General features: G+C 41.0%; 1 protein-coding gene across 2 annotated transcripts in view; it reads right to left on the bottom strand.

Annotated features, from left to right (window-relative positions):
- Nucleotides 1-27,984, bottom strand: part of tmem229b (transmembrane protein 229B) — a 57,430-nt gene that overhangs the window by 5,667 nt on the left and 23,779 nt on the right. The window contains exons 3-4 of one of the 2 annotated variants that reach the window (XM_066694230.1): nucleotides 19,498-19,674; nucleotides 8,868-8,975 (exon numbers count right to left, since the gene is read on the bottom strand). The gene's annotated coding sequence lies outside the window, so the exon portion shown is untranslated. The remainder of the gene's footprint in view (nucleotides 1-8,867; nucleotides 8,976-19,497; nucleotides 19,675-27,984) is intronic. The other variant, XM_066694229.1, reaches the window with a different exon arrangement.

Here is a 27,984-nt window from a genome sequence, read left to right as displayed (position 1 = left end):
ACGCAGGGCACGATCCTCAGCAATCAAAGCTCACACAAGAGGGATCCTACAATCGCAGTTTCACAACCAAGAGAGGAAGTCATACTAATGTCACCTAAATCCTAAATATTTTAAACTTTTTTTGGTTTTTGGTGATGCAGTAAATCGACCAGTTCTCACGCCTTAGCACTGGTGTTTATCTCTCCAATTTGATGTAACATGCTTGAGATGTGCCAACAATAGGGCAGCCTAAAGGAAAGGAGATTTTCTAGAGAGAGGCTTGGCACTACTGCCTTCCCCATGATCTGTGTCGCTGTGTGGGGTCAATGCTCGACCAAGGGAGGCAGGCCTGGTGAAAGAAAACAGAAAGCAGCATAATGGCACCACCCATAGAGCCTGTGTTGTTTCAGCTAGGAGGATTTCTGGCCATGCGTGTGGAATTGGAGAGAGCCCTCGGGACTTGCTGCTGCTGAAGTGCTGCCATGCATAATGGATGGACTGCCAGGGGATTCCATTTCACTGCGTCCAAAAAAGACCTTCTGCACAACTGGCTCCTAGTCAGTCTATTGGAGGGGACAACTCCCTCCCCATTCATCCAACCAATGCACCCCTTCACACACAAACACATACTTTCTCACACATACTCACATACACCACACACACTCTCTCTCTCTTACACTCACACACACACTCTCCCTCAAGCTCACACACAACACACACACCATCACGCTCACACACAACACACACACCATCACACTCACAAACAACACACACACCATCACACTCACACACAATCTCACAAGCACTTAAACACTCACACACACTCAACAAACCCTCAAACACCTACACACACCTCTCACTCACGCATACAAGCAGTCACACACATTCTTTCACGCTAACAAACACTCAGACACACACACTCTCTTTCACACTCTCATGTATCACACACATATACCTGCTCACACGGGCATAGTCACCTACACACACATACCCATGCATGCTCACACACACAACACAAAGTTGCTGTTACACACAAACATAATTAGTTCTGCCCTACAACTAGTTCAACTACTACTCTCAACCATTTCCTGTTTCTCACTGGATAACAAACAGTGTCCAGTCACATCATCTAGTAATAAAAATGTTCCTGGAACCGATCATTTCTAATGCACAATCCAACTGTTGCTCAGTCTTATCATCTGGGTATAGAGGAACATGAGGCGGCACTTAGAAGAGGTAGACTGGAGCACACTGGATACAGATTCAGTTGAAAATGGATGGTTATATTTTAAGAATATACTACTTGAGGCTCAGGAGACATTTTTACCAAAACTTAGCAAATTGAGGACCAAAAACAGTAACCAAAATGGTTTAATAGAGGTATGCAAAAAAATATCAAGAGGAAGAAAATGTTGTATAGCGCATACAAAAGGGACGGAGATGAAACAAAATACAAAGAATATGCTGAACTGCAAAGAGATCTTAAGAAAGGGATCAGGAAAGCAATGAGGGAAATAGAAAGAAACATAGCTCTTGGAGCTAAAAGTAATGTAAAGAGCTTTTTTCAATACTACAACAGCAATAAAGGTCAATAAAGGAGGAAGTGAAAAAGTGATAAAGGGCAAAAATGGAAGTATCTTGGAAAACAAACAAGATGTAGCAAATGTTCTAAATGAGTATTTCACAGAGGGTTTTACAAATGAAAAAACAGATAACATGCCACAGGTTAACAATCAGTCCAGGCAAATCCTAAGAGAGATCAGAATAAATGAGGAAGAGGTACTAAAGGGACTAGCAGAATTAAAAACAAACAAATCACCTGGGCCAGATGGTATATTTCCAACAGTACTTAAAGAAATGAGGGAAATTATGTATAGGCCGCTAACTCAAATATTCCAAATGACACTTAGAACAGGGGATGTGCCAACTGACTGGAAGACAGCAAATGTCATACCAATCCACAAGAAAGGGGACAAAACTGAGCCAGGAAATTACAGACAAATCAGTCTCACCTGCATCACCTGTAAAATGTTGGAAAAAATGAATAGACAGAAAATAGAGGAGCATCTTAATGAAAACCATATTCTTGGAGATAGTCAACATGGGTTTAGACGAGGCAGATCATGTCTTACTAATTTATTAGAATTTTTTGAACATGCAACTGCAGCTGTAGATTACGTGAAACCATATGATATGATATACTTAAGATTTTCAGAAAGCTTTTGATAAGGTTCCACACCAAAGACTGATCCTCAAATTGGAAGCTGCAGGCATTCAGAGTAATGTAAGTAGATTGATTATGTACTGGTTGATGTATAGGAAACAGAGGGTGTTGATTAGAAGAGTTGCTTCTAACTGGAGTGAGGTTGTTAGTGGAGTTCCACAGGGATCAGTACTAGGGCCTTTGCTTTTTTTAATCTATATTAATGATCTGGACTCTGGGATAGTTAACTTGTCAAATTTGCCGATGATACTAAATAGGTGGCTCAGCAGATACAATCTTGGCAGCACAGGTTATTCAAAGGGACTTCGATAATATTCAGTTGTGGGCCGACACCTGGCAGATGAAATTAAATTTGAACAAGTGCAAGGTATTACATGCAGGTAACAAAAATGTCCACTTTAATTACACTATGGGAGGAATAGAACTAGATGAAGTAACACATGAGAAAGACCTAGGAGTTTACAGGTTCTTCAAAATTCCCCTTGTTTAGGCAGTTTAGTTTATCTTGGTTATTTGGTGGCAATGTGAAGCATACAGACGGGTGACAAATTAAAGGAAAAACCAACATAAAGTGTCTCAGTAAGGTGTTGGGCAGCACAAGCCACCAGAACAGCTTTGCAACTTGGCACAGATTCTACGAGTCTCTGAACTCTACTGGAGGGATGAACCTTCTTCCAAAAGATTTTCCCTCATTTGGGGTTTTGATGATGGTGGTGGAGAGTGCTGTCTAGCACGTCGGTCCAAAATCTCCGATAGGTGTTCAATTGGGTTGAGATCCGGTGACTGCGAAGGCCACAGCATATGATTCACATAATTTCCATACTCCTCAAACCATTCAGTGAGCCCTCATGCCCTGTGGATGGGGGCATTGTCATCCTGGAAGAGACCACTCCCATCAGGAAAGAAATGTTTACCATAGGATAAAGGTGATCACTCAGAATAACTTTGTAATGATTTGCAGTGACCCTTCCCTCTAAGGGGACAAGTGGACCCAAACCATGCCAGGAAAATGGCCCCCACAGCATAACAGAGCCTCTGGACCCCCTCACTGTAGGGGTCAAGCAGTCAGGCCTGTCCCGTTCTCTTGGTGTCGCCACACATGCGCTCGCCCACTTGTCAAGAATATAGTGAAGAATGACTCACTTTTTTCCACATCTCTGTAGACCAGTGCTTATGGTTTTGCACCACTGCACTCTCAAATGTGCATTTGTCTTTGTAATGAGGGTTTATGCACTGCCATCTTGATCCAAAATTGAGGTCAACTGGGCCTGCTCAGCATTTTTATACATGCCACAGAACATGATAGGATGTTAATTGTTTAATCATATCATACAGTACACCTGTTTGGAGGCATCTGCATTCGTTATGTTCCTCCACTCATTTATTCAGGTTTTTCCATTAATTTGTCACCCGTCTATATATATATTGTGCCGTCTTTGTTTTGTTAAAATTTAGAATAACGGTTTTGTTTTTTACCTGAAATGTCATATTTATGTGGTAATGTTCCATTTGTAATCAGTATGCAATCTGCTTAAAACTATTTTTAAGGAATATAACTAGTAAAGCTATTACATGTTTTTGTGTAAAAGCAAAACCAGATGAAAAAGAAAAATTGTGCATAAGTCATGACATCTATTCCTGTATTTTGTGTTGTGAAGCTATTTGTTGGTGGATTGAGGTTGTTTTTTAGAGGTTCTAATTAGAGCTGCCACACAGAAGCTAATTGCAAAGAAATAGACCCTGATTTTAAAAAGGAGACTGTGAGTGGAGATCTGGATATATTTTTCTTAAAAAAAAAAAAAAATCCCTCTTCTTATTGATCTGTTTGTATTGAAACTGGAATACTTTCTATCCTATGTCAATTGATAATAATATAAATAGAGCATGTTCTTCATAAAAAATCACTTTAACATTGTTTCATATTATAATTATTGAGTGTCCTTTAATACATAGGTGAAAATGAAATGTTGCATTTAGTTTGTTTATCCCCTATTTTTATATGCTGTGATTTGTTTACGTTCCATGAGCTTGAGTATACTGTGTGGCTGATTTAGAATCAGATAATTAGATTCTTCACTTTATGATACGGTCCCCCATATTAAAAGTCATCATCAATACTGTAGGACCATTGAAAAACTTTCTTTTGTACTGCTGTTCAGTAATGTTCAGTATGTAATTTCCAAATTTTCAGGGCCCATCCAGCTTAGAGAATACATAAATGCTTAAAATACCTACAATCGTATTAAAAAAATCTATTTTTTAAAGTGAAATTGGTGGTATAACTGGTTGTAAATCCGACATTTTAACATGTTTTCATTCCATCAATACCACCCTATATTTGGAATTGTTTACCTTGTTGGCCTATTTCACCATGTCCTGGTTTAAATTATATCTGACAAACAGACTACAATATGTACAGATTAATGAAAACAGCTCAAATTTAACTGAGGTTAATTACAGAGTACCACATATTATATTAAATATTATAATATTATAATTATGCAAAGCAAGAATTATGACAAAACGTTGTATAAGTGCAATCTTACAGGAGAGTAAATGACTAAATTACAAGTACTGTCTGAAAAGATGTGTCAGTCCTTGTAATTTAGTCATTTACTCTCCTGTAAGACAGCACTTATACAACGTTTTGTCATACTTCTTGCTTTGCATTACCAGTACTCTATTGTTTATTTTGAGTTCCCCTATGCTCCCTTTCCCTTGGCCCTTGACTGTGACCTATCATCTTGTCTGCACTTATCAGTTTTTACAGTTTAGGATGCAAGACCTTTTATATTGTTTACTGTATATCTTATACACTCACCTAAAGGATTATTAGGAACACCATACTAATACTGTGTTTGACCCCCTTTCGCCTTCAGAACTGCCTTAATTCTACGTGGCATTGATTCAACAAGGTGCTGAAAGCATTCTTTAGAAATGTTGGCCCATATTGATAGGATAGCATCTTGCAGTTGATGGAGATTTGTGGGATGCACATCCAGGGCACGAAGCTCCCGTTCCACCACATCCCAAAGATGCTCTATTGGGTTGAGATCTGGTGACTGTGGGGGCCAGTTTAGTACAGTGAACTCATTGTCATGTTCAAGAAACCAATTTGAAATGATTCGACCTTTGTGACATGGTGCATTATCCTGCTGGAAGTAGCCATCAGAGGATGGGTACATGGTGGTCATAAAGGGATGGACATGGTCAGAAACAATGCTCAGGTAGGCCGTGGCATTTAAACGATGCCCAATTGGCACTAAGGGGCCTAAAGTGTGCCAAGAAAACATCCCCCACACCATTACACCACCACCACCAGCCTGCACAGTGGTAACAAGGCATGATGGATCCTTTTTCTCATTCTGTTTACGCCAAATTCTGACTCTACCATCTGAATGTCTCAACAGAAATCGAGACTCATCAGACCAGGCAACATTTTTCCAGTCTTCAACTGTCCAATTTTGGTGAGCTTGTGCAAATTGTAGCCTCTTTTTCCTATTTGTAGTGGAGATGAGTGGTACCCGGTGGGGTCTTCTGCTGTTGTAGCCCATCCGCCTCAAGGTTGTACGTGTTGTGGCTTCACAAATGCTTTGCTGCATACCTCGGTTGTGACGAGTGGTTATTTCAGTCAAAGTTGCTCTTCTATCAGCTTGAATCAGTCGGCCCATTCTCCTCTGATCTCTAGCATCAACAAGGCATTTTTGCCCACAGGACTGCCGCATACTGGATGTTTTTCCCTTTTCACACCATTCTTTGTAAACCCTAGAAATGGTTGTGCGTGAAAATCCCAGTAACTGAGCAGATTGTGAAATACTCAGACCGGCCCGTCTGGCACCAACAACCATGCCAGGCTCAAAATTGCTTAAATCACCTTTCTTTCCCATTCAGACATTCAGTTTGGAGTTCAGGAGATTGTCTTGACCAGGACCACACCCCTAAATGCATTGAAGCAACTGCCATGTGATTGGTTGGTTAGATAATTGCATTAATGAGAAATTGAACAGGTGTTCCTAATAATCCTTTAGGTGAGTGTATACACGTGTGTAAATTGGAATTTGTAAAATTGAACTGCACTGTATTATTGCACTTTGTATTGCTCTTACTTGTTCCCTCGTCCTGGACAAGGGCGTCTGCTAATAAATAAATAAATAAATAAATAAATAAATAAATAAATAAATAAAAATTACATTAATTGCTGGATGGCACATAACTTCTTACAACTAAATAAGGATAAGACAGAAATTGTCATTTTTGGTGCTAACCAAGAAATGCAGCATATCCGTACAAACCTTGGTCCCCACATCTCCAACGTCACACTAGTCTCCAGGAACCTTGGGGTTATTTTTGAATCCTCCCTGAAGTTCGAACTACATACTATCTTGTTATTACCAGCTGAGAAACATTGCTAAATCTAGGTATTTTGTAGCTTTTGCCAACGCTGAGAAAGTTATTCATGCTATTATTTCATCTTGACTGGATTACTGTCACTCCCTTTTTTCCTGCTTAAACCAGCGCAACATGTCTAGTCTGCAACTAGTACAGAATTCAATGGCTAGACTTTTAACAAAATAAGGCAAAAGATGTCACATAACCCCAATCTTGGCCTCGCTGCACTGCTTGCCCATTACTTACCATGTCAATTTCAAGATTTTATTAATTACTTTTAAAACAAGACATGGACTTGCCCTGGATTATATTTTAGATCTTTTAACCCCTTACTCTCCAAATAGAGATCTAAGATCTGCAAATAAAGATCTGTTGACTTTTCCAGAGTCAAAACTTAGATCTAAGGGGGAGTTAATAAAATTCTCAGGCCAGGGATTGCTGATGGAAACTGGGCCATAACTGATGTGTTGTTCAGCACTCTCTTCCCTTCTCTACTATCCCAATCTCTGCCCAGTCCCTAGCAAAGTTAAACTGATCAAGTATAAATCTACAAAGTCAACTTAAACTCTGATACGTGTTGCACGTGGATCATGGATTCTTTACAGTTTGATGCCGTGTGTTATTAAGTTTTAATCAATATGCTGTTCTTGTATGCAAACTGCTTCTGATTGATTGGTTAGTTGTTTTTGGTTTTTTGTTTTTTCCCTCCACAAATTATTTAAATTTTGATCCTAATACCTAATACAAGACAGGGATTTCAATAACAGATACTTAAGCCACCAAATCAGTGTTTTATAGTAAACAATTTATCATTTACATGAGAAGCATCCTAGGTGACTGTGATTGGTTATTCGACAGCAGATGTGTGTCCAATGAAACAAGGCAACCATCTCAAGTATAACAGGTTACATACAGTGAGGGAAAAAAAGTATTTGATCCCCTGCTGATTTTGTACGTTTGCCCACTGACAAAGATTGTATTTGAGTATTTTAACAGTGAGAGACAGAATAACAACAAAAAAATCCTGAAAAACGCATTTCAAAAAAGTTATAAATTGATTTGCATGTTAATGAGGGAAATAAGTATTTGATCCCCTATCAATCAGCAAGATTCCTGGCTCCCAGGTGTCTTTTATACAGGTAACGAGCTGAGATTAGGAGCACTCTCTTACATGTATAAAAGACACCTGTCCACAGAAGCAATCAATCAATCAGATTCCAAACTCTCCACCATGGCCAAGACCAAAGAGCTGTCCAATGATGTCAGGGACAAGATTGTAGACCTACACAAGGCTGAAATGGGCTACAAGACCATCACCAAGCAGTGAGAAGGTGACAACAGTTGGTGCGATTATTCACAAATGGAAGAAACACAAAATAACTGTCAGTCTCCCTCGGTCTGGGGCTCCTTGCAAGATCTCACCTCGTGGAGTTTCAATGATCATGAGAATGGTGAGGAATCAGCCCAGAACTACACGGGAGGATCTTGTTAACGATCTCAAGGCAGCTGGGACCATAGTCACCAAGAAAACAATTGGTAACACACTACGCCGTGAAGGACTGAAATCCTGCAGCGCCCGCAAGGTCCCCCTGCTCAAGAAAGCACATGTACAGGCCCGTCTGAAGTTTGCCAATGAACATCTGAATGATTCAGAGGAGAACTGGGTGAAAGTGTTGTGGTCAGATTAGACACCGAGTTGGACAGTGATGGCTCTGAAGGTGATGGGAGGGCAGTTGAGCACCAGAGCACCATGGTGCCAACTCCCCCCGAGAACAGGGAGGTAGTTATAGTAGGAGACTCGATCCTTAGAGGTGTAGATCACACAGTGTGTTCTAGTGATAAGGAGACCTGCATGGTATGTTGCCTGCCTGGTGCTCAGGTTGCAGATCTCCCTAAATTAGTAGACGGGCTACTGGCCAAAGCCGGGGGGAATCCACTGGTCATGGTCCACATTGGAACCAATGACATAGGAAAAGGTAGGACAGAGGTGCTGCAAGACGAATTTAAAACTAAAGAGCAGAACCTCCACGGTAGTTATTGCTCAAGACCTTTGGTAATGAATCCTTTCTGTACATTTGGCTCTGTGGCTACCTTCCTTCTGATGTTAAAACAGCAATGGGAAACGATACTGATCACAGAAAAAAACTAAATAAAAAACAGCTTAGGTCAGGAGTGTCTAACCCTATCTGTGGTCCAACCGAACAGCTAAGGGCAGGAGGCAGAAGAGCTGTGCATGATCAGGGTCTGGCCTTGATGTTTAACTTCAGCACCCTACCTGCTGGAGAACAGTGTGCAGGAGGGGCAGGGAGACAAGCGTCTGCGTGGCCTTCAATACTTGTGTTTCCTTAGCCAGTGAGGGACTACTGGATCTTTATACGTTTTCCTGAAACAAGGAAGACACAAACACACAAATTAGACTTTTTCCCCACTCCCATCAAAGCATGAGGCTCTTTGCATGGTACTCTATCAGGAGCAAATAAACGTGTTATACATGTTTTCTTCACAATTGCATTAAAACTTTAATTCAATTTGCTGTTCATGGGTATTCATACACTGCAAGTCATACAAAAATCAAAGCAGTTGACTAATGTTCCAATGTTATTTGATACCTATGCAGATAAACTAGAATATTACTGGATGAATACTTTATACGTACACATAATAAAGCTTGCAGTGTCTACAATTTCTGGATATATAATAGTCAAGCTAAACTTCTGTGCTCAAGGATAAGCAACTTGTATCTTATTATAGTTTTTGGTTTGCAAGTTATCAATACCAGTAAGTTGGAAGGCAGCTTTGCTGATGTTAATATCTGACCTCTTATATATTCAAATGCAGAAGACAATACTACAGAGAAGTATTTACAAGTTGCCACAGACAAGTTGAGAGGCATACATCTTGTTGTTTTCCTAGTTTCAGACCAGTCTTAGCATTGCTCATTTTGTTTTAAGTTTGCCTTAATTGAAGTTAGCATTGTCTGTAGTTTGCCTAAATTGAAGTCAATTCAGTTCACCTGCTGAGTTGGTGAAAGTAAATAGGTTGTAGAAAGGTGATTTAGGACTAGCAGGAATTCTGTTCCAGGAGGAGCCAGGTGGGGCTAGTTAGGTGTGAATTGGTGGCAGGTAGACAAAAGCTACTTAAAGCAGCTGTTCAGAAAGAGCTGCGCTGTTTCTCTGTGACAAAAAGTTAAGCAGTTGACTAGGGAACAGGAACCAAGAGCCAAAAAACAAAAAAAACTCATCCAAGAAGATTTCATTTGTGAATGTTGTCGGCATGTTGAAGTCCTAAAGATCAAGGTCTGTGATCTTGAGGCCCAGCTTGTTGATTTGCACTGTATTAGGGATATAGAAGAATTGGTCAATCAGCCCATGAGAGAGATGGTGTGCACGCCAAAACCAGTTGAGACCTTAGAGAAGGTAAGTGTACAGAACTGCTGGGTTACAGTAGGTTGTAACTGGAGAAAAGGGCACTAGAAATGCCCAACAGGTTCCAACTGCTGGACACCGAGTTGGACAGTGATGGCTCTGAAGGTGATGGGAGGGCAGTTGAGCACCAGAGCACCATGGTGCCAACTCCCCCCGAGAACAGGGAGGTAGTTATAGTAGGAGACTCGATCCTTAGAGGTGTAGATCACACAGTGTGTTCTAGTGATAAGGAGACCTGCATGGTATGTTGCCTGCCTGGTGCTCAGGTTGCAGATCTCCCTAAATTAGTAGACGGGCTACTGGCCAAAGCCGGGGGGAATCCACTGGTCATGGTCCACATTGGAACCAATGACATAGGAAAAGGTAGGACAGAGGTGCTGCAAGACGAATTTAAAACTAAAGAGCAGAACCTCCACGGTAGTTTTCTCTGAAATACTTCCGGTACCACGTGCATGGCCAGGAAGACAGATACACATGGTTTAAATCTTGGTGTAGGGAACAGGATTTTAGATTTATGGAGCATTGGTCTTTCTTCTGGGATAGACGGAACAGAAGGGGAGCTAATGCATTGGGAGAGCATGTGTGCAGTGTAATTGAGAATCTTTTAAACTAGGGACCAGGGGGGCAGGGAGCTCTGACAATGGGAGATGTTCTACTAATGAAAGAAAACAAAGGGAAACTGCTAATAGGAAAGTCCTGAAATGTTTGTACCTCAATGCCAGGAGTATAAGGCACGAGACGTTAGACCTAAAAGCCACAGTGCTGGCGTGTGACTATGCTGTTGTAGGAGTGACAGAAACATGACTTACAGAAAATTATGGGGATGAATGCAAGTTGAAAGGATACACACAGTTTAGGAGAGAGAGGCAAAATTGAAGAGGTGGTGGGGTAGCACTGTATGTCAGAAATGACATTGAGGCAGAAGAACTCAAATTAGATCCAAGTAACCATGAAACACAATCTTCGTGGGTTAAACTTTTGAATCAAAGATCAGGAGGATTAGCGGTAGGAGTGTGTTACATACCACCCAACTCAGATATTCAGAAAGATGTTGCATTGTACAATGTAATCAGGACTGCATGTAGCAAGGATGTGGCTGTTATAATGGGGGATTTCAATTTCCCAAACATAGACTGGTAAAGCCCAGTTGGGACTACAGAAGCAGAAATAGAAATGGTTGAGATGGCAAATGACTGTTTTCTAACTCAATTTGTCAGGGAACCAGCCAGAGAGAGTGCATGCATTGACTTGATTTTTTCAAATGACCAAGATAGAGTCAGAGGGACACAAGTTAGAGAAACAATTTCAAACTGTGATCACAATATGGTTTGGTATCACAACCAGCTTTGAGGCATACTTTCAATAAACAAGGACCAAGTCTAAAACAATGGTCTACAATTTTAGAAAAGCAAACCCTGAAGGTATGAGGCAGCACTTAGCACAGTTTGACTGGAGTACACTGGATACAGATTCAGTTGAAAATGGATGGTTATAGTTTAAGAATATACTACTTAAGGCTCAGTAGATATTTGTACCAAAACTTAGCAAATTGAGGACCAAAAAACACTGGCCAAAATGGTTTAATAGAGGTATGCAAAAAATATCAAGAGAAAGAAAATGTTGTATAGCGCATACAAAAGGGATGGAAACAAAATATAAAGAATATGCTGAACTGCAAAGAGATCTTAAGAAAGAGATCAGGAAAGCAAAGAGGGAAATAGAAAGAAACATAGCTCTTGGAGCTAAAACTAATGCAAAGAGCTTGTTTCAATACTACAACAGCAAGAGGTCAATAAAGGAGGAAGAGAAACAGATAAAGGTAAAAAATTTAAGTATCTTGGAAAATGAACAAGATTAGCCAAATTTTCTAAATGAGTATTTCACAGAGGTTTTTACAAATGAAAAAAACAGATAACATGCCACAGGTTAACAACCAGTCCAGTCAAACCCTAAGAGAGATCAGGATAAATGAGGAGGAGGTCGTAAAGGTACTAGCAGAATTAAAAACAAACAAATCACCTGGGCCAGATGGTATATTTCCAACATTAATTAAAGAAATTAGGGAAAATATTTTTAGGCTCCTAACTCAAATATTCCAAATGACACTTAGAACAGGGGATGTGCCAACTGACTGGAAGATGGCAAATGTCATACCAATCCACAAAACTGAGCCAGGAAATTACAGACCAATCAGTCTCACCTGCATTACTTGTAAAATGTTGGAAAAAATTATTAGACGGAAAATAGAGGAGCATCTTAATGAAAACCATATTCTTGGAGATAGTTAACATGGGTTTAGATGAGGCAGATCATGTCTTACTAATTTATTGGAGTTTTGTGAACATGCAACTGCAGCTGTAGATCATGTGAAAGCATATATGATATGATATACTTAGATTTTCAAAAAGCTTTTGATAAGGTTCCACACCAAAGATTGATCCTCAAATTGGAAGCTGAAGGCATTCAGGATAATGTAAGTAGATGGATTATGAACTGATGATGTATAGGAAACAGAGGGTGTCGATTAGAGGAGTTGCTTCTAACTGGAGTGAGGTTGTTAGTGGAGTTCCACAGGTATCAGTACTAGGGCCTTTGCTGTTTCTAATCTATATTAATGATCTGGACTCTGGGATAGTTAGCAAATTTGTCAAATTTGCAGATGATACTAAAATAGGTGGCTCAGCAGATACAATCTCGGCAGCACAGGCTATTCAAAGGGACTTAGATAATATTCAGTTGTGGGCTGACATGTGGCAGATGAAATTCAATGTGGACAAGTGCAAGGTATTACATGCAGGTAACACAAATGTCCACTATAATTACACTATGGGAGGAATAGAACTAGATGAAGTAATGCATGAGAAAGACCTAGGAGTCTATGTGGACTCCTCACTTTCTCCATGCAAACAATGTGGGGAAGCAATAAAAAAGGCAAACACAATGCTAGGGTATATTGTCAAAAGTGTAGAATTTAGAACAAGGGCAGTAATGTTCAGACTGTACAATGCACTAGTTAGAGCTCATCTGGAATACTGTGGATAGTTCTTGGCTCCACACTTCAAGAAAGATATCGCTGCTCTAGAGGCAGTTCAGAGGAGAGCAACCAGACTTATTCCAGGTCTGAAGGGAATGTCCTACTGAGAGACTGAGGGAACTGAACCTTTTCACCCTGGAACAGAGAAGACTAAGTAGCGACTTGATTCAAGTCTTCAAAATCATGAAAGTTATTGACCACATCAAACCAGAGGAGCTTTTCCAGATCAGCAGGGACACACGCACCCGGGGACACAAATGGAAATTGGGCTTCAAGGCATTCAAGATGTAAAACAGGAGACACTTCTTCACACAGAGAGGCGTCACAATCTGGAACAAACTCCCCAGCGATGTGGTTGAAGCTGAAAATTTGGGAACATTTAAAAATAGACTGGATAGGATCTTGGGGTCACTCAGTTATTAATGGACACCAAACGAGCATGATGGGTCGAATGGTCTCCTCTCGTTTGCAAACTTTCTTATGTTCTTCTTATGTTCTTATGTACAGCTTTGCAATTATTTATTTCCCAACAATCCCCATGACCACAGTTTAAACTGATATATCACTTAAAATAGAAAATAACCTTATAATATAGTAGCATTACAATTTTTCTGTCAGTATCAATCAATGGGAAAACAACCTTAAAATATTCAGTTGTTACCAGACCAGTTTCTCTTGCTGTAGTTTAGAAGCTCAATTCTGTAATACTTCTATAGAGTGGCACCACTCTACAACAGCATTGGCTCCAGTTTTTCATAACTGGGGTGGGGCAATGAGAAATATAGTGGGGCCATAATATTTCTACAATCAATCAATTAATCATACACTGAACAAAAATATAAATACAACATGCAACAATATCAAAGATTTTACTGAGACAGTTCATATAAGGAAATTAGTCAGAAGTGATGCCAACGGGGAGACTGATTGGAAGGGGGAATCATGAGGGGGGATATTAATTGTGATGACAGGGAGGCGAGTGTGGGTGAAAAGAAGATGCTTGGCAAAGAGGGTGCTGTTCTAAGATAATCTGTGTTCAAGCCAATTCAGAAAACGTTGTTGGTGTTTAATGAGGAGCGAGTAGAGGGTGTGCAGTTCGAAGGTGTTTGTAATTTTTGTACGCGTGGACTCGGCTGGCAAAGTCCGTAGACTGCAAGAAATATTAGGGAAATAAACCCGACCTGTTGGATGCATGATCAATTGTCACTTTCCTTTCTTTGTTATTATTCAAATAACTAGTGCAGGCAGAACGCTACAATATGTTGCGTTTATATTTTTGTTCTGTATACATACATAGATATGTAAGGAAAGTAAGGCAAAGTAATCAAAAAATATGTCTCGTGATTACACCTGCAAATCTATTAATATTTTCATAGGTTCAATGCAATGTATAGTGATTTTAGACCTATAGCATTCTAATGAGCGAAAGTTCAGTAAAGATACAGAGAAAAGCATGCATGTGAGACAGGACTGCAGGAGTAATTACATTTTCCAGGGAGAAACACTGATTTTAAGGTAAAAAGACCAACACTGCGATTATGTCCTATTATAATTATGTATAAAATTATACAGTGCCTATAGAAAATATACACCCCCTTGAACTTTTTGTCAGATTTTGTTGTGTCAATGACCTCATTTAGTGAGGACTTCCACTTATCTACACACCATACTCCACACTGTTAAGGGAAATGTTGTTACTGTGAAAAACATATATATTAAAAATACAAATATTGAAATATTATAATTGGATAAGTCTCCACATCCCTGAGTTAATACTTGGTGGAAGCACCTTTGGATTAATTGCAGCTGGGAGTGTGTTGGGATAGGTCTCTACCAACTTTGCACACATAGATTTGGCAAAATGTGACCATTCTTCTTTTCAAAACTGTTAAAAGTCTGTCAAGTTCCTTGGGGAGCCTTGATGGTATTCTTTGGCTGATGCACTGTGTTGGGTTTGCGCCAAAAACATAAAATATTGCATTTAGACTGAAACGATCAATTTTAGTTTTGTCAGACCACTAAAGTTTGTCACATGGATACAGCATCTCCTGAGTGTTTCAGCTGGACTTTCTTGAGTAATGGCTTCCATCTTGCACTATATAGACCAGATTTGTGGAGTGTTTGGGATATTGCAGTCACATGCATGCTTTTTCAGTCTTGAACATAAAAGCCTGTAGCTCTTGTAAAGTTGCCATTGGCCTCTTGATAGCCTCTGTGATCAGTCTCCTTCTTGGTCTGTCATCCAGTTTTGAGGGACAACCTGACCTATGCAGGGTCTTGGTGGTGCCATGTACCTTCCACTTCTTAATAATCATCTTCACCATGCTCCAAGGGATATTCAAGGCAGGGTCTGACATAGTTTTATATACCCTACCCCTGATCCGTGTCTTTCAAGCAACTTTGTCCCAGAGGTCTTTTGAAAGCTCCTTGGTGTTCATGGTTGAGTCTTTACATTGAAATGCAGGAATGGCAGAATTTATCCTGAAATCATCTGAATAAGTACAATTTAACACCTGAGCTAATTTAGGGGGGTGGAGACTTATCCAAGTTGTGAGGTAGAATGTGTAGATACATTTAAAAAATATATATTAATGTATTAATGCATATCTATATATATATATATATATATATATATATACATACACTGATCAGCCATAACATTATGACCACTGACAGGTGAAGTGACCTGTCAGTGGGTGGGATATATTAGACAGCAAGTGAACATTTTGTCCTCAAAGTTGATGTGTTAGAAGCAGGAAAAATGGGGAAGCGTAAGGATCTGAGCAACTTTGACAAGGGCCAAATTGTTATGGCTAGACGACTGGGTCAGAGCATCTCCAAAACTGCAGCTCTTGTGGGGTGTTCCCGGTCTGCAGTGGTCAGTACCTATCAAAAGTGGTCCAAGGAAGGAAAAGCAGTGAACCGGCCACAGGGTCATGGGCGGCCAAGGCTCACTGATGCACGTGGGGAGCGAAGGCTGGCCCGTGTGATCCGATCCAACAGACGAGCTACTGTAGCTCAAATTGCTGAAAAAGTGAGCATCAGAACTGGACCACGGAGCAATGGAAGAAGGTGGCCTGGTCTGATGAATCATGTTTTCTTTCACTTCACGTGGATGGCCGGGTACATGTGCATCACTTAACTGGAGAACACATGGCACCAGGATGCACTATGGGAAGAAGGCAAGCCGGCAGAGGCAGTGTGATGCTTTGGGCAACGTTCTGCTGGGAAACCTTGGGTCCTGCCATTCATGTGATTGTTACTTTGACACATACCACCTACCTAAGCATTGTTGCAGACCATGTACACCCTTTCATGGAAACGGTATTCCCTGATGGCATTAGCCTCTTTCAGCAGAATAATGCGCCCTGCCACAAAGCAAAAATGGTTCAGGAATGGTTTGAGGAACACAACAACGAGTTCAAGGAGTTGACTTGGCCTCCAAATTCACCAGATCTGTGGGATGTGCTGGACAAACAAGTCAGATCCATGGAGGCCCCACCTCGCAACTTACAGGACTTACAGGAGTGCCAGATACCACAGCACACCTTCAGAGGTCTAGTGGAGTCCATGCCTCTATGGGTCAGGGGTGTTTTGGTGGCAAAAGGGGGACCTATACAATATTAGGCAGGTGGTCATAATGTTATGGCTGATCTGTGTATATATATATAATTTTATAATCAGAAGTTAAATATTTTATCATACTTCTAATAACATAAATGTTCAACAGGGATCATGGTCAATCTTAATGAACCCTTCAAAAACCAAAGAACAGCATTTATCAATGTAGACAACCAATATTTGCACTGTATTTCATTCTCTTGACTCAGAATGATGTATGATTTCAATATAGTCAGTGGCCAGGCATGCACTAAATGGAGCCTGTTTAAAAATCCCAGTAGTCAGCTCTTTCTGCAAGGGAGTATCAGAGCTGATAAGCTCACAAAAAGAAAATCCCATCATTCCTTGTGTAGTTTAGGATGTAGGACAGAAGCCCTCACAACAGCAGCCCCCGCTGATTTTTCTCCTAAGCTTGGCTAGTGAGATGTGCTGCTGTTGTTATTGTTCAAATAATGCAGACCATAACACCTCACACAAAACAGAGAGCTATTGATCTGTTAGGCAGATGATTTGTAGTTAAATCTCTCAGCAGGCCTGCCTAAGGTCTATTGATGTTTTTTTTCTTCTTTTGTATAAGCCTGCCAGTATTGACCTGAATTGAACCTTAGCCAGCAGTGTATGATGGGAAGAGTTATGATCACTGCTAAAACAAACGAGCAATGGACCAACTGGCATCACATCCCTTGCTAGATTCTGTACCAGGTAATAGTCCTGACTGGGCCAAAGGCTGGTATTCATAGGCCTATATTCAGAGGGATAAGGAAGTCTTTCCGTTTGTGGGTTAGACTAATTAGCAACGACGTCCCTCATGTGCCTCTTTGATCTCAGCTCCTCTGAGTACTGCACCAAGCATTCAAATAAGGTGGAACCAACATGCAGAAAACACACACACATTTCAACTGTGTGGGTGAGATAGTATTGCTGTGTATCTCCTGCCTCAGAATATTATTAACCTAGATACATGTTGAGTTGCAAGATCCCTGAAAAAATTAAATATATGCAGGGTCAAATCCACACTATGTGTTCCACTTAAAGATTTTACAGAACTGATAAGATTGCTAGATGGATGCACAGGTTTACAGGGGTTACCAAAATAGTATACATGATCTTTTTAAAACACCATTTTCTCACAAAATGAACAGAGAAGTAAAGTAATATCGAAATTGCAAGCAAGACAAATTTCATGTAACAATTTCGAAAGCTACAACTTCATTTGCTTCCTGCTGCTGATGTGACACTCACTTCTCTCGTTATACTTTCTCTTAAGTGGGTTATTTGACCTATTTTCTTGCTTTTCAACAGCCTACAAAACAGTTAGTAAAACAGAATAGTTTCAAAGCGTTTAATAATTGAGCACCCTTCCTTGCTCTTTGGGATCATATTTAGGATAGCATTGCACCTGTGATGACAGACACCTCATAAGACAATTAGGGAAGACAATCTGTTTTCAAAAGGATCATCTATCTAGAAGGATCTATCTATTTTTGAGACAGTCAACTAAAAATAAGTTTGACCCTTATTAATGGTAATTAAAAGTAGAAAAGTAATCAGACAAATACATTTTTTATCCTTCAATAGTTTGGCTCTTGAGGGGTTAACATGGTGTAATGCACACTTTATGCATATCCCTTCCCCCTCAAAACATTAAAAATAATGTTTTCTGCAGGAGCTGGTTTAATTGTTTTGTCACTGAGTGACATCTTGGTGCAAAGACTTGACCTAGAAGCAGTATTTGTGATTAATGCCTACACAGAAGAAGATGCCAGAGGTAAGGATTCAGTTATCTAAGATAAGCTTTTATAGTACTAAACTCAATCCTACAAAAAATGATGGCCTCTAGCTCCAATAAACCACTCACTATCATTGTATACTTTACCAAGTCACTCAAGCAATAACCTACAGAAACAAATCAAAGCAAACTGAAGAATAATTTTCCTCATTTCAAATCACATTGTCATAGTCTCCTAGCACTCCCCCTCTATCCCCACTAGGGGCCGCCATTTCCCTGCCTTCTCCCTGCTCTCATCACTCAATCAGTTTACATTCCGTACACCCTTGTGCACTTGTGCTTCCAACCTCTGCTTCCATTGGCCCTGCACCTGCCTTCCCAGTTCCTGTTCCCCTTCTTAAACCCCTCACTGCCCTCAGTTGTGGTGAAGTTTTGCCAATGACAGTGCCTTCTCTGTGTGTCTGCTCCCCGTAGCCCTGTACTCCTCGTGCCTTGGATTTCCCGTGTTCCCTTGACCTCTTGTCTGTCTTCCCGTCTACGACTCCGTCTCGCCTTTGCCTGTCTGTCTGATTGATCCCACGACCATCGCCCGTGACCACGACCATGTCCCTGTCTAGCCTCCATTGCCCTGATCCGCCAGCACTCAACCCGCACCTGTCCGACCACACACTGCACTTGGGTCCCCTGTTCCCGTGCCACCGAGGGTAATCGTGACACATATATTAAAAGCTGTTTGAGTTTAAAGTGGTTTAAAGCAACTGAAAGCCCTGGCCTATATGGACGATGTGGCCGTGGTCTGCACGGACGCGCCGTCCGTGGCCAGGGTTGAGGAACTGCTGGACGGCTTCTGCAGGGCGACGGGGGCCGCTGTCAATAGGGCCAAGAGTGAGGTCTACCTCTCCAGGGCATGGCCTGTCGGCCGGGGCCCACCGACCGTGTTCCCTGTGAAGCCGTCCATCAAGGTTATGGGGATCACGATCGACGGGCACCCGTGAGTCGGTGTCTCCCCACCCGAGTGTTCATTCACAGAAGGGGCCTAGCCCCTTATGACATCTGCCCCTACAAGGGTTGCCTGGGGAAGGAGACGGAGGCTCACATCTTTAGGGATTGCCCCTCTGCCTGCAGGGTCTGGCTCTTGTTTTCTCCGTTCCTCCACAGGTTTGCCGTTCCTGTGCGAGCGACCACCCAGCAGATCCTGTATGGACCAGCCAGGGGACTGACATCTTCCACTCTGAGGTGCTGGTGGCGTGTCATCTGCGCAGTGAAACAGGCCCTGTGGGAGGGACGGAACATCTGCTTATTCAACAAGCAGGAGCTGGACCCAATTGTCATCGCGCGGAGGGGCATGCTACTAATTAGGGACCATGTCAATCTGGAGGTCCATCAGAGGGGCTAGGAGGAAGCCTTTAAGAACTGGCAAATACAAGATCTGGGGGAGCTCTGGATCCCGAGATGGGACCCACCTCCGGGGACGGCGATCTCCCCCTGCTGGAGCCCGAGTCCAAGATCTTTTAACTATTTTTATGAAAAGATTGTTTTTAAAAAAATGACTTTTAAAAAATGAATTTTAACTGTTTTTAAAGATTTAGTTGATTTTAAAAGCACTAGTTGTTTGGGTATTTGGTTGGTTTTGTTCTGTTTTTTTCTTTTGTCAAATACATTGGCCGTTTGGTTATAATTTTAAATGCATCGGACTGTTTTGGTTTGTTTTTTATTTTGTCCGGTGCATTTTCAGTTATTTTCAATGTATTTGACCATATTGTTTATTTGTTTAATGGATTTATTTGGCAGTTTTGCCCTAATCACAAGTTTATTTGATTTATTGCACATGTTTATTTGAGTTCATGTATTTTGTTTATCACTGTTAGATTTTAAAATTTTTAAGTGATTTTAAAAATTTGTAATCATAAGTATTAAAATTAGTTTTGAATGTTTTTATTATTGATTGTAAAATACTTAACCCAATAAAACCGTATTAAAGTGCTCGTTAAGAATATTCCTGTTTGGTAATCCTGTGATTGCAGCAAAGTCGCTTACTTGAGTTGTAGAAATTTGAATTTACTTGTGTAAATTAAACTGCTCTGGAGATAAAACTACTTGGAAAATATTATTGGAATTATATAGGCCTGGACATTTTCTAGCAAAAAAAAAAAAAATCAATCTATCCAATTTTGTCAATAAGCCCAAAGTGCTCTTTATACAGTGAGGGAAAAAAGTATTTGATCCCCTGCTGATTTTGTACGTTTGCCCACTGACAAAGAAATGATCAGTCTATAATTGTAATGGTAGGTGTATTTTAACAGTGAGAGACAGAATAACAACAAAAAAATCCAGAAAAAATGCATTTAAAAAAAGTTATAAATTGATTTTCATGTTAATGAGTGAAATAAGTATTTGACCCCTTCGACTTAGTACTTGGTGGCAAAACCCTTGCTGGCAATCACAGAGGTCAGACATTTCTTGTAGTTGGCCACCAGGTTTGCACACATCTCAGGAGGGATTTTGTCCCACTCCTCTTTGCAGATCCTCTCCAAGTCATTAAAGGTGAACCTTCAGCTCCCTCCACAGATTTTCTATGGTATTAAGGTCTGGAGACTGGCTAGGCCACTCCAGGACCTTAATGTACTTCTTCTTGAGCCACTCCTTTGTTGCCTTGGCTGTGTGTTTTGGGTCATTGTCATGCTGGAATACCCATCCACGACCCATTTTCAATGCCCTGGCTGAGGGAAGGAAGTTCTCACCCAAGATTTGACGGTACATAGCCCCGTCCATCGTCCCTTTGATGCGGTGCAGTTGTCCTGTCCCCTTAGCAGAAAAGCACCCCCAAAGCATAATGTTTCCACCTCCATGTTTGATGATGGGGATGGTGTTCTTGGGGTCATAGGCAGCATTCCTCCTCCTCCAAACAAGGCGAGTTGAGTTGATGCCAAAGAGCTCGATTTTGGTCTCATCTGACCACAACACTTTCACCCAGTTCTCCTCTGAATCATTCAGATGTTCATTGGCAAACTTCAGACGGGCCTGTACATGTGCTTCCTTGAGCAGGGGGACCTTGCGGGCGCTGCAGGATTTCAGTCCTTCACGGCGTAGTGTGTTACCAATTGTTTTCTTGGTGACTATGGTCCCAGCTGCCTTGAGATCATTAACAAGATCCTCCCGTGTAGTTCTGGGCTGATTCCTCACCGTTCTCATGATCATTGAAACTCCACGAGGTGAGATCTTGCAAGGAGCCCCAGACCGAGGGAGACTGACAGTTATTTTGTGTTTCTTCCATTTGTGAATAATCGCACCAGCTGTTGTCACCTTCTCACCAAGCTGCTTGGCGATGGTCTTGTAGCCCATTCCAGCCTTGTGTAGGTCTACAATCTTGTCCCTGACATCCTTGGACAGCTCTTTGGTCTTGGCCATGGTGGAGAGTTTGGAATCTGATTGATTGATTGCTTCTGTGGACAGGTGTCTTTTATATATGTAAGAGAGTGCTCCTAATCTCAGCTCGTTACCTGTATAAAAGACACCTGGGAGCCAGATTGATAGGGGATCAAATACTTATTTCCCTCATTAACATGCAAATCAATTTATAACTTTTTTGAAATGCGTTTTTCAGGATTTTTTTGTTGTTATTCTGTCTCTCACTGTTAAAATACTCAAATACAATCTTTGTCAGTGGGCAAACGTACAAAATCAGCAGGGGATCAAATACTTTTTTCCCTCACTGTATACTGTTGGTAGAATAAAATTATTTCGCATTTACTCATCCCATTCTCCAACTGTGATGTATTGATTGAGGGTTAATGGACCCCATTACTGTTTTACATAAGATGTTATTGTTTAGCTACTTTTTCATTTTGACAAAATGCTTTAAAATGAGCTGATTTAAGAATAAGAGCACAGGATTCTTCATATACACATAGAGATGTATCCTAATCAATAAGAAGGTATTTCAGTTACTGCTCCCTTGAAAGTGGCTTGGCTTGACAGTTGTTAAAGCACTGGATTTGATCTTGGGGGGTTTTCTGCTGAGAACCTTGGGTTTAAAAGTGACTGTCCTTGAGCAGAACCTTACATTAAGCGTTCTACGGTTTGGCGCACCAAGGAAAATAAGACTACAGAGACTGAGCTGACATTTAGATGTACGCTGATAACAGTTGTATGTGTATGAGGTAGCTTACACACTAACAGAACATATTCATAATGTAACCATTTGACTTAATTTCATGTCAAAAATATAAGTCAAATTTAAATGAATTATTATTGCTGACTCGCATTAGTACTTTCAATCTCAGGCGCAAAGTGTGACCAGATTTATTCAACCTTCAGGAACAATAAAGAGGACTACAGTTCAGATGAAATGCTGATCACAAGAAAAACAATCCTGGAATCCAAAACCCTCAATCTACAATGCACTCTTTTGGTGAAAAGCATCTGGAAATCAAAGATTTACATCCAGCAGAGATTATTTTATGTTAGCAATGCAAAAATATTACAACAAAGATATCAGCAAAACTCCAATGCACATTCTCAATGCACTTGCCCAAAGATTCCAAGCTGCTATCAATACTTAATATCTACTAAAGCTCATTTCATACAAGCACACCAACCTGTGGTTTGACTCACTTTTTAGCAGTTTTTTGTTCAGGTGAAAGCATGTACAGGGGTCGAAAGTGGGTTGACTCAGGTCGAGAGCAACCCACATCAGGAAGTGGGTCAGCCAGTACCAACCCTCTTAGAGTGACACACACTCTGAACTTATAGTTTGAGAGCACTGGATACTAGTATTATAGGGGCCAATCCAGGTCTGTGATAAAAAACACTAAGCATTTCTAGATACATCTTCATAATGCATACACAGCACTTGCTCGGTTCTGGAAAATTAAAATGTCTAAGATTTTTCAGTTTCAGAACTTCCATAATAAGGCCCAGATCTGTAGAGCTGGGACAAGACTTGGGACACTTAATCAGTAGAAATGTACACACAATATTAAAACAGATCTGAGGTTAGCAGCATGTTCCTGGGAAAGGCAATGTCCACCACTACTGTTATACTGGCAGCGTGACCTGAGCAAGGCAGCTGCTGGGGGTACATCGTCTGCAGGACGAGGAACAAACAGGAAATTAAACTCAAAAATGCATTTATCCTGAGCTGGGGGGTGAGTGTGGTGGGGGCTGTGGAGCAGTGGCAGTGAGTCCATATGGAGATCTGCCAGTTTGAGCTCTAGAGCTTCAATGGCTCAGCAGGTTCCACTGCGTTCAAAGCATCTGTCCGGACAATGGTGCGGGAGACAACTGTCAGCCCCCTCCACTGCCATGTGGGCTGCAACAGGATAGCAATACATCAGTTGCAAGGGATCCCCATTATTCCTAACAGTGCTCACAATAACAATAAGCAGTGTTCATTAAAAGAGCATCATCAGCCGTTTAGGTACCATAGTGTGAGACTATCAACAAGGTAAGAATTGATATGATGTAAAATGACATTATAGGAAATGCTTTAACGATTCTATTTTCATTCATACACTCTCAATTTCTGTTGAGTTTATCCACTGTATCCACCCAAGAACCACCGCTCTAGTAAATTTAAATAAAGAACATGATCTTCCTAGATTTTATGTTATTTGATTTTTCCCTGCCCTTGTATTTGCCATTCTTTCAATGTGTGTTACTATGGACCATTGTAATAGCATGTCACTAATAGCACAAACATAGTATTTTTTGTGATCAAATATTTTACATAGTAAATTTTAATACAAAGTACAGTGGCTCTTAAAGGTATTCACCCATCTTAGACTTTTCCACATTTTATTGTGTTACAATATGAAATCGGAATGGATTTAATCAGGAGTTTTTGCCAACAAACAAAATGTGCAGAATGTCAAAGTGAAAAATATTATCTACAAATTGTTCTAAATTAATTTCAAATACAAAACAGAAAATAATACTTTTGAGAGCCACCATATATCACAGGTATATATATCACATCTTGTTTAGTACTGCACAGTGATAGCCTAACAACAGGAGGAAATCAGTTTAAAATGTATGAGGATAAACAAGGAATTCTGGGTAATTGTCTGTGGACATTCCAAACTGGGGTAACCTATAGCAAAACGAAATGGAAAATAGTACAGGGGGGGGGGAAGACAGGAAAATATTATCTGTCTCTCTCTCTCTACATCTCTTTGCTTATGCTGATGATGTTGTGGTTAGTGGGGAGGTTGCAGGATGTCCAGCTGCTCAGGGACATCTTTGAGGACTTTGTAGCAGTGTCTTCAGCAAGGGTTAACTGGAGCCAAAGCTGTGCCCTGGGGAGTGGAGGGGAGTCCCCAGTGGACAGGAGTGGAAAGAAGGAGGTTTCATGTACCTTCAGGGTTCAACTTGGGGATGAAGTCAAAGAGGGGAAGAACTTGTGTTTTGTAAGTCGCCCTGGACAAGGGCGTCTGCTAAGAAATAAATAATACTACTACTAATAATAATAATTGGGATGGGGTGATTGAGGGAGTGCAGGCCCTCTGGATAGGTGGTGCTGGCTGCTGTCCCAGTTCTCCTACAGGGGCCGCACACCGATAGTCAACAACCTGATGGCAACTGTGCTGGGGCATAGACTGCGCTGTGTGCCCCCCCTGCCAGGGCTGCTGGCACAGGTACAGAGGATCATCCTAGGCTTCTTCTGAGATGGGCTACATTGGCACGTGACAGGGGGTGCTGTACCTGCCCCATGAAGCAGGGGGGCAGGGTCTAGTGCACCTGGCCAGCTGTGTGGCAGCTTTTAGACTTCAGTCTATTCAATGGTTGCTGTATGGCCCTGACAGCTTGGCCTGGAGGCCTGTAGCCTGTGCCCTCCTGCGCCGAGCCATCAACTGCTGCTGGACTTGCCTCTGTTCCTCACTGACTACAGCAGTCTGGATTTCAGCGCCCTGCCCACTTTCTACCACAACCTGCTGGAGGCCTGATCCCAGGGGGACCACTCCTTACACTGCCTCCTGGAGGAGCCCCTACTGCACAACCCCTGCCAGCCTTCCTGCCAGGATGACAGCTAAAGGCATCACTCAGCTGCGGCATCTGCTAGACAGGGACAAACAGGGCTGGTGTAGTGCAGACAGTCTGGCTACAGTGCTGAGTCTGCGATCCTGGCGCTGTGCCGACAGGCTACTGCTGCTGGAGCAGTTGTTTGAGGGGAAAGTGTCCCGACCCTCATGACCCTTTCCCCACACAGGGAAGCACCGTACAAGCCACTATTAGACAAGTTAATTATTGTATTTCTTTTCTGAACCTGGGTGTGACGGCGCTCTGCCCTTTCTGTGCACTGCGAGAAACTGTGTTCCATTGTTTTAGTGACTGCCCTCGACTTGCTCCTCTCTTTAGCATTTTAAAACAGATTTTTACTGCCCTTAATTTGGATTTTAACATCAAGGGGTTCATTTTAGGTTATCCTTTTAAAAGACAACAACTGGTCAATTTTTTGAGTGGGAAAGCTGTGAGCAGGAAATATAAGGTTGAAGGGAGGGCAGGACAGGATGTGATGGAAGTGTTCAGGGTTTTAACCAAATGCAGAGTGAAGGTTGATTATAGGTTTTATCAAATGACAAACAACCTGGGGGGTTTTGAGATGCAGTGGTGTGTTGGGGGGCAGTACGTGTACTTGTTGGTGTGCTGTGTTATTCTGTTAAAAATCTATCTGTCTCTCTCTCTCTACTCAGACTGCAATCTAAAGGAGTGTGTTGCTATGTGGTTCTTTTAATGAAAATCATTCAATATTTCATATGATATGAAATGATAGCTTCCCTTCTTTAATATAAAGGCCAAGCACTTCCCCTGAGCCAATGAAATCCAAGAAAGGAGGGCCCAGGAAAGAAAGGCTGAAAACAACAGAAGATTTACAGAATTAATGTTAAGAAGCTGTCAAATTTGGCCCATTAATTAAATCCTGAAATGGTTTCAACAACACCTTTCGCTGAAGTGTATTCTGAATAGCAGCCCTTGCCTTAAGCCTGCGTACTCTTCCTTAGTGAGTGCTGAAAAACACTGCTGTGTCAGCTTCTCTGGGCTGCTCACTCTTCAAATTAAAATCCCTTTCCCTGAAAATAATTAACAATAAAAAAGATCTACATAATAATGGAATCCCCAAACAGGAGGATGAGGAAAATAAAAAGAGGGTCATTTAATGCAGAACAAGACAGTACTGGTTAGGGCTGGGCGATATGACTTAAAAATAATATCTCGATATTTTTAGAAGTTGGGTCGATACACAACTTGTTTCTACCCAATCAAGCTACAAAATACGACCAAAGACATTTAAACAACAAGTCTTTATTTAATCATTAATTATGCAAAACTAACAAATACTAAATATATGCAGAATGCAACATATAACAGCGCAAGTGGTGTGTGATTACTATTACTTGTGTTATGTTATGGGATATATATATATATATATATATATATATATATATATACACACACACACACATATACACATGATTTACTGTCACATAACAATAACACAAGTAATAGTAATCATGCAACACATGTGCTGTAAAATGGTACAGATTCAGGTAGATTTCCCACAGCCGGGTTTATAGTGGTGCATTAACATCTGCTATACAGGGACATTTCGCGTTTCGTTCTACAAACCGGTACAGCACGTTGTTAATACTAAATAGTTAATTTAATAATAATACAACTAATAATAATAAAAGCTGTTGTACCACTTCACCGTCATAATAAAAAGAAAATGAAACTTTCTGCATCTGTTTGCATTGCTTTCCAATTTATTAAAATACAAACAAACTATTATTCTTTAATTTTATACAAATTATATCCATCTAAATTAGATCGAGTTTAGCCCGGCGACGAGAACGGGGCGCAACGTGCGCTTGCGCATTAAAGTATCTCTTGGTTATGTTGGTTATTCTGTCAGTTCACTCTCCTCCATGTCTGTTTGTGTTTCTTGTGCCCATTTCTTGCCGTATCCGGCACGTGTGGAAGAACCGGGAAGAACGCAAACCGTCCTAATAACTAAACATATTGCCGTAAAGAGTTGGATTTGCGACACCACTATATAAACGATAGAGCATAATATGAAACGATAGACGTTTTTCTATGGTCAGACGATATATATCGTCATATCGCACAGCCCTAGTATTGGTATAGCAGTAGCTGACATCTACATAGAAAGTGTGAAGATTCCTGAAATATTAATACTCTCCCACCCTGCTCAATAAAGCAGCTGGCTCCACATCTCATGTGTCCTTCACCTTCATGCTGGGAAGGGAGCATCACTCGCTCTTCTCTGACATTGTCAAAAGAATTTACCGGGGATTTTAGGCCCTATCATGTTCTGTGACTGAAGGACATTTGGTACACACACGTTCTCAGTCCCAGCATCACGATGGAAACATCGGAATCCACAGGGGCCCGAAGGTTTGCACTGACATACAAGATGTCAAACATAAGAAAAAAGCCTTTTCTCATACAAACTTGGAAGTGCCCTTTACCCCTCTCTGAATTAGGCCTGTCTTTTTGGCTAGACAATCTTTTAAGTTATGCAATGATGCAAATATGTATATATTTGTATAGGTGAATATTTTGG

This window comes from Amia ocellicauda, chromosome 21 (genome assembly GCF_036373705.1).
Source record: "Amia ocellicauda isolate fAmiCal2 chromosome 21, fAmiCal2.hap1, whole genome shotgun sequence".
Taxonomy (NCBI): domain Eukaryota; kingdom Metazoa; phylum Chordata; class Actinopteri; order Amiiformes; family Amiidae; genus Amia; species Amia ocellicauda.
This window is presented reverse-complemented; position numbering and strand designations above follow the sequence as displayed.